Genomic DNA, 7,934 nt, shown 5'->3' on the forward strand with positions numbered 1-7,934 from the left:
TCCTGAATATTAGACTAAGGGCTTGATTTTGATAAAATAAACTTGGTTAAAAGCTAGTAATGAGTTAGATAAAAAAAGTGTACAAATCATGCCCGCAAGGTGTTTGTTAAAATGCCTAAATGATCGTAAAATTGAGATGAAATTAGTAGGAAGTGAAATTTAAACGGTGGCCTAGGATTAGCGGCTACCGGGTAAAAGGCGGAATGCCAAAATGAGTTGTTAAATTTAGTTGTTCAAAACTCTTGTGTTATGAGGTAGTTTAACTTTTAAAAGGTCAAACCGACCTATGATAAGTTCGGTAAGAAAAGTAGTATAACGGTTCATAAGGTATAAAGGTTATGATCTAGAATAACTAACCTAATCACCTTGTGAATATTATATAATAGTTTGACGCTTGACAAGCTAGATGGAGGCTTGGGAAAGAAGCGGGTCAAACGGATTGAATACGCGGAGAAAGAGCAAAAACGGATGCAAGGTAAGTAAAGCTTACGCCCCTTTACATTATTTACACAATATTTAATTGCAAGTATTGTTTATGAATTCTATTAAGTGATTGTAATATGATGTTCCTACACGATTTAATGCGAGTCGGAACAAGGGAGAATGGTAAGAAATCATGAATTATGGTAAAAAGGGTAAAATACTAAATTAGTCATGTAATGATGAACAAATAAGAAACGGTTTTTAAGTAAAACGAGTTCAAGGAGAAAACCGGGAAAGGTTTAAGGGGTGAAATGGTAATTAAATACCATCTCATACGAACGAATGGTCAATTAGACTAAATGGGTCAAATGGTGTTGTTAACACCATTTGACAAACAACTTCTGATAATCGCTTGTTGAGTTTTGTGTTCACAGGAATTAACATAAGGTTCGCATTACTACTAACTAGTGATTAATAGTGAAAGGTATTGAAATGGGTCGATATTATGACCCGAGCCAGGTACGCATATATATAGATTTATAGTTAAAAGTGCAATGTTGGTCAAATACCATAGCAAAGGACTCTTGTCCTAAAAAAGGGGGACTAAGTTGACCAAAACACCCTTGATGGGTAAATTGGGCAAATGACCTTTAAAATTAGTTTAGAAATAAGCTTTACGATCAATTGATTCCTTAGGATAAGTATAAGAATGGATGATATGGAACATTAGTGTCCAATGAATTAAAATGGGTATTTTCCGCAAAAAAGACAACCGAGTGGTAAAAACTCGGAATAAACGATTTGCCACACCGATCCACCACAATTATAATGTGGTGGAAGGCAAGTTGATAAACTAAAGTGGAGATAGGATATAAACTAAGAAGAAGCGTGATTTAAGCTTAAAAGTGTTAAATATCCTCGACGGGTCAAAATGAGTAGATATGCAAAACGGGTTAAGAATTCATAAGAAACCCGTAATTTGAACCTTGAATATTAATAAAATGATATAACATGATGTCCATGATATTTTAAAGGTAATAAACAAGTCTGTTTGATAAAATCACGAACGGGTCAAAAGTGTTATAATTGAGTTTCAAGCCGAGAGCTTGAAATCCTAAAATTTCGGAATTCAGATGTCGGATTTTTACTCCATGAGATGGAGAATTAATTTACGAACGCGTAGGAAAAAGAATCACGCTAATCGGATGAGTAGAACAAAAGTTATGAAACTTTGAAGTTGATTTTTGGTATAAAAATAGGAGCTGGGAATATGCAGCTCAACCAAGAAACCTTATGTCGAAATGAGTCCGTCGCGCCCCGCGACGGAGATGCTAAAGGTTGTCGCGCCCCGCCACGGGTTGTGGCGGCCCGTGAGGGATTAAGCCAAGTCTGTCGCGCCCCGCGACAGACTACTGAACTGGAAATTTTGTTGTTTCTTGTTTGATTTCATAACCGAACTTGATTTAAACACGATTATAAGCTCGTATGAATAACTATTTCATGGTTATGAAATGCAGGTCTAACTTTGGAAGCCGGATGACGATCAAGCTCAATGAAGAACCGAACACTATCAAGTTAAAAGCTTTCGCACGTTGTTTTGTTGTTATTTCTAAACGATGTATTTAATCATATTATGAAGTTTTTATTCCTAAATTGTAAAAGATTTTAATAAACCCGTAGTTAGTAAGCATGTGTAGTCGAAATTACCTATTAAATTTTCGTTATTTACACGGAAATCGTTAAACATTCGAAAAGGGTCTTACACTTAAGCTCTCCATCCGCCCGGATGTGCGCTATCCATCCGTCCGGATGGACTTCCTCTTTAATAAATCTTTGTTAAACTGCATCTTGTTACGTTTCCCTCTACGACGTACGATTAACGGAGGCGATAGACATAAATGCACTCACAGCCGGATGATGATGATGATGATCCACGGAACTTAGTAGGATGCCTGGAAACACATTTTAAACTTTAATTACTTGTTGTATTGTAATTCATTTGTTTTAATTTGTTGTATTTAATTTCAAACAATGTAATTGATTCTTTTAGTAATGAAATCAAATTTATTATTTAAATACCTGTCACAATTTGGCATTATGAAATCTCTTGCAATCTCGTTTTCGTCTCACTCCGATGTTTCCGCCATCGGTTGGGGTGTGATAACTAAGCAGTGTGTTGACACTTTTTAGCAAGTTTTTCAGGTATTAGAGCGTGTCATGGAATCAATTTAAACAAGCATGTGCATCACATGGATACTTATTTGGAAGATTTTCTACTTAGTACATGCGTTTTGTAGCTAAATGCAAGAATATTGTTTCAAAACATAGTTCTTGGGAGTTGTAAAACTTTTAATTAATGGTATCCAAATTTTGATCTAAAGTAGTGTTTGCTTAACCTTATGCCTTATATGCAATGACGTTACCCCATGTGCACGCCTTTTGTTGCGATTTTTCGGGTGTGAGAAATATTGAGAATCCTCCTCTCGTATCTTCTACTATACTTGAACAAAGAGTGAAGTTGAACAAAATTCATACATTGATCTACATCCTAGGAAAATAAGCAAGAAGGACCCAAGACCCGAAATTGTGATTGAAACCCAACTTACAAACCAAATGAATAACCCCATTTGTAGATGAAGTTGCAACTAAAAAACTACCAAAGTCTCCACTAAAAAAACCAGAGTCATTATCATAACAACTGCTGACTCTATCTGATAAAGAACCACAATTTGAACTACAAACTAACTTTCAACCAAGTTCATCTTCTAATCCCAGTACCTCAAGTAATGTTTTGTTTGACATAGATCGATTGCAGGCTATTCATGATAGGTATCACGAGGAACAAAAAAATAACAGAAATTCCAGAAAGATGAAAGAGATTGTTTTATTTTCTGATTAATGATACAATCAAGGGGACAGAATAAATAGAGGAGTCAATAACAAGCATACGAAAATAAATCCTCAAAATATGGAGAGGATAGTAATCAAAGATAATAAATAAAAATAAAAGATCATATCCAATATTCCCCCTCAAGATGAAGCGTGCAAATTTGCAATGCCAATCTTGCCAAGAAGGAAAAGAAGTTGTTGAGATGTGAGCCCCTTCGTAAGCAAGTCTGCAACCTGCATTGTGCTGCTGATTTTCATAGGAATGATTTATTTGGATTCAACACGTTCTCGCACAAAATAGCAGTCCATCTCGACATGTTTGGTTCTTTCGTGGAATACCGGGTTATTTGCAATGTCACGGGCTGCCTGATTATCACAAAATAGAGGTGTAGGCGATGAGATGTTGACTTGGAGCTCACCAAGTAACCAACGAACCCAAATGACTTCACTGACCGTGGACGCCATAGCTCTGTATTCGGCTTCGGCTGAAGAATGTGAGACAACAGATTGTTTCTTAGTTTTCCAAGAAATGGGAGTCCCACCTAGCAATAGGAAATATCCAGTGCGAGACCGTCTTGTGAACGGACAACCCAACCTGTCTGAGTCACAATATGCGGTTAAAACAGGATCTCCCGCACGGGAAAGAAGAATGCCCTGACCTGGTGTAGCCTTTAAATATCTTAAAACACGATTTGCTGCTTCTAGATGATTGCTTCTTGGGTCGGCCACGAACTGACTTAAGACATTTACAGAGTAGGTTATATCTGGCCGGGTGGCTTGAAGATACAGAAGTCGGCCAACTAAGCGGCGGTACTGGTTCGCGTCAACACTTGGTTCATTTTCGCCTTTGTCAAGTTTCAAGCCGTGCTCAATCGGAAATGTACTCGGCTTGCAACCCAATTTTCCACAATCTTTCAAGATGTCCAATGTATACTTGCGTTGGCTTAGGACCAGACCATCTTTGGTCTTGGCCACCTCTATGCCAAGAAAGTATTTTAATGGACCAAGATCTTTCACACTAAATTCTTTATCAAGTTGCATCTTGGTTTCTTGAATCTTCTCGAGACAGTTGCCGGTAATGATGACATCATCCACATAGATGAGGACGACTACAATGATGCTTTCGGTCTCGTAAATAAATAAGGAGGGGTCGGCCTTGGATTGTCTAAAATGCAAGTGCAAGAGAAAGGTAGTGAATTTGTAGTACCAATTACGAGAAGCTTGCTTCAATCTGTATAAAGACTTCTTAAGGAGACAAACTCGAGTTTCCCCGTCATTGGAAAAACCTTGAGGAATCTTCATATAAACTTCTTCATCTAGATCCCCGTGTAGGAAGGCGTTGTTTACATCGAGCTGGTGAATAAACCAATCTTTCTTTACAGCCATGGCCAACAAGGTTCGAACCGTGACCAACTTAGCCACCGGTGCGAACGTATCATGATAATCCACCCCTTCTATTTGTGTGAATCCCTTTGCCACCAAGCGAGCCTTGTATCTTTCCACTTCACCGTTAGGCTTAAATTTTATTTTGTACACCCACTTTGAGTCTATCGCCCGTTTACCCTTGGGCAAGTTTTCCAAGGTCCAAGTTCCATTCTCTTCAAGGGCTTTGATTTCTTTTTGCATAGCTTCACGCCAGCGAGTATCCTGCGCAGCTTGCTTGAAGTTCTTTGGCTCATCATTTTTAAGTTCTTTGGCTCATCATTTTTAGTGATAGCCGTCAAGAAAGCTTTGTGATTAATGGAAAACTTATCATAAGAGACAAAGTTAGAGATAGGGTAGTGTACCGTGGAGGTAACCTGATTGGAAGCTGAAGTCGGGTGTTTGACCGAAGGGGGAACCTGTACGATGAAGTCTTTGAATCTTGAAGGCTGGGTTCGTGATCGAGTAGGTCTACCTTCATTTTGATCTTCGGCTTCATCATGAGTCTCGTTTACTTCAGGTTCATTGATGTTGGGCTGCTCCTCTTCATCTTCGTGGCCCACTTCATTAAAATTGTCATTTTCACTTGTGGCATTTGGGCCGTAACCAGGCTCAGTGTTGTCTGTTTGATCATGGTCCACTTGTGAAGTGGAATTTTGGTTTTCAGTTTGTGTAACACCCGGTTCATCACAACAATGACAATCATGAACAACGATTGGTTCCCCGTTTCCACTATCACCCTCCTTTTCAACATTTTTAAAAGGGAAATGTTCTTCATGAAAAGTAACATCCCTACTAACCACTATTTTCCAGGTCTCGAGATCAAGAATTTTGTAACCTTTAGTTCTAGGAGGATATCCAAGAAAGACTCCTGGCTTCCCCCTTTCATCGAACTTGTCTCCATTTGTGTCGGTATTTTTAAAATAGGCAAGGCACCCAAAAACCCTCAAAAAATCATAGTCTGGTTTTTCATTCCATATTAGTTCAAAGGGAGTCTTATTTTTAATAACCTTGGATGGGAGGCGATTAATTACATACGCCGCGGTCAGAATGCATTCTCCCCAAAATCTTTTTGGAAGATTTGCACTGAACCTTAGGGCGCGACCGGTTTCAAGTAGGTGTCTATGTTTCCTTTCTACGACACCGTTTTGTTGGGGAGTATGAGGGCATGTGGTTTCTAACAAAATTCCCTTTTCATTATAGAATTCTCGCATATTGTTAGATGTAAACTCCCCACCATTGTCACATCTAACTCGCTTGATTTGTTTATTAAACTGTACTTCAACCATTTTGTGAAAGTTTATAAGACATTGACTTGCTTCACTTTTGTATTTAAGGAGAAATGTCCACACGGCTCTACTAAAATCGTCAACTATCGTAAGAAAGTAGTTTGCCCTTGTATATGACGGAACACGATAACCCCCCCCAAATATCACAATGAACCAAATCAAAAGGAGCACTAGTTTTAATAAAACTGGAAGGAAAAGGCAGTCTAGTATGTTTAGCTCTAGAACATGAATCACAAAAATTACCCAAATCAATAGTACTAGTTTTGAGAAAATCCAATTTAGCAAGCTTTCCTTTAGAAGCATGTCCAAGTCTTCTATGCCACGTCTCAACAGTGGTAGCCATAGCTTTTCTTACTTGAGTAATCTTCATTCGGTACAGTCCCCCTTCGCATCTACCCGCACCAATCAAGTTCCTCCTTTGCAGTCCCTGCATAACACAAAATTCAGGAAAGAAGGTAATGCAGCATTGAAGGTCGCGAGTAAGGCGACTAACAGAAAGAAGATTGCATTTGAATTCTGGGACATAAAGAACGCCTTTCACTTTTGCTCCGCTTGGAAGAGTACAATCCCCTTTTCCTTTAACCGGGATCGACTTTCCATTAGGAATAACAACAGGGGGTTCGAAGGGAGTGGACATCATATTAGTAAGGATGTTCAAGAAAGTAATATATTCGGTGCAACCCGAATCAAAAATCCACTCACCGTCATCATCTTCCTTATGAGCCATATTAGCTACGTGTTGTTCGCCTTTACCTGTTCCAGAAAAGTGCTTCAAGAAAAGTTCATAGTGTTCTTTTTGTCAAACCTGGGATAGGACTTGTTTCGGTCTCGACACAACCGGCTTTGGCCTTCGACCTTTCTCCTTTCTTTCCAGGCCACCATTCCGGATACCCGATCAACTTGAAACAGCCCTCACGTTTATGACCATCTCTATCACAGAAGGTGCAGTGTTCTTTGTTCTCTTTCACAGCCCTTGAACCGCCTTTTTCTCTGTTTTGACCCGAAGAAAAGTCACCTCTTTGTGCAGCCTTGAACGCAGCAGATTCTGATGTTGTTCTTCCTTCAGCCGAAATAGTTCTCTGTCTTTCATCCTCAGCCACCATGTGGTACGCGTTTCCAAGTGATGGAATCGGTTTCGTGGCTAGGATTTGTGTCCTAATAACCGTGAACTCAGGATCTAGGCCCATCAGAAACTCATAAAGATGTTCGGTTATTCTTTTGCCCATATCACATTCACATTTGTTGCAAGTACATCGTGGGAAAGGGTGTATGGATTGTGCCTTGTCCCACACGGACCGTAGCTGAGTAAAGTAGGTTGATACAGAAGCACCATTCTGTCGAGTGGATGTAACTTTCTGTTTTAATTCATACGCCCTGGGAGCACTCTCCTTCCCAAAACGTTCATTCAGATCCGTCCATATTTCCGACGCTGTACCTGCATATTTTACGCTGTTTCGTATATTTTTCTCCATGGCGGCTGTCAACCAACCCTTTATCATTGCATCCACCCTCATCCACGGCATGTAATCCTTTGAAGACTTCTCGGGTTTCTTGATCGTTCCATCAACAAACTCTATTTTGTTTTTGGCGAACAAAAAGTCCGTCATCTCTTGACTCCAATCTGCAAAATTACTATCAGTAAGGACTTCATTAACATGAAGCTGTTTGGGGTAATCTGATGGATGAAGATAATAGGGTGAGTCATATGCGATCCCACCACTAGAACCTTCTCCGTTTTTGTTTTGGTTGTCATCTCCTGCCATCTTGTGGATCGAGATCAAGAGCAAGGTTTCAAAACCCGCTCTGATACCATAACAGAAATTCCAGAAAGATGAAAGAGATTGTTTTATTTTCTGATTAATGATACAATCAAGGGGACAGAATAAATAGAGGAGTCAATAACAAGCATAC

Source organism: Helianthus annuus, chromosome 14, assembly GCF_002127325.2.
Source record: "Helianthus annuus cultivar XRQ/B chromosome 14, HanXRQr2.0-SUNRISE, whole genome shotgun sequence".
In the NCBI taxonomy this organism is placed as follows: domain Eukaryota; kingdom Viridiplantae; phylum Streptophyta; class Magnoliopsida; order Asterales; family Asteraceae; genus Helianthus; species Helianthus annuus.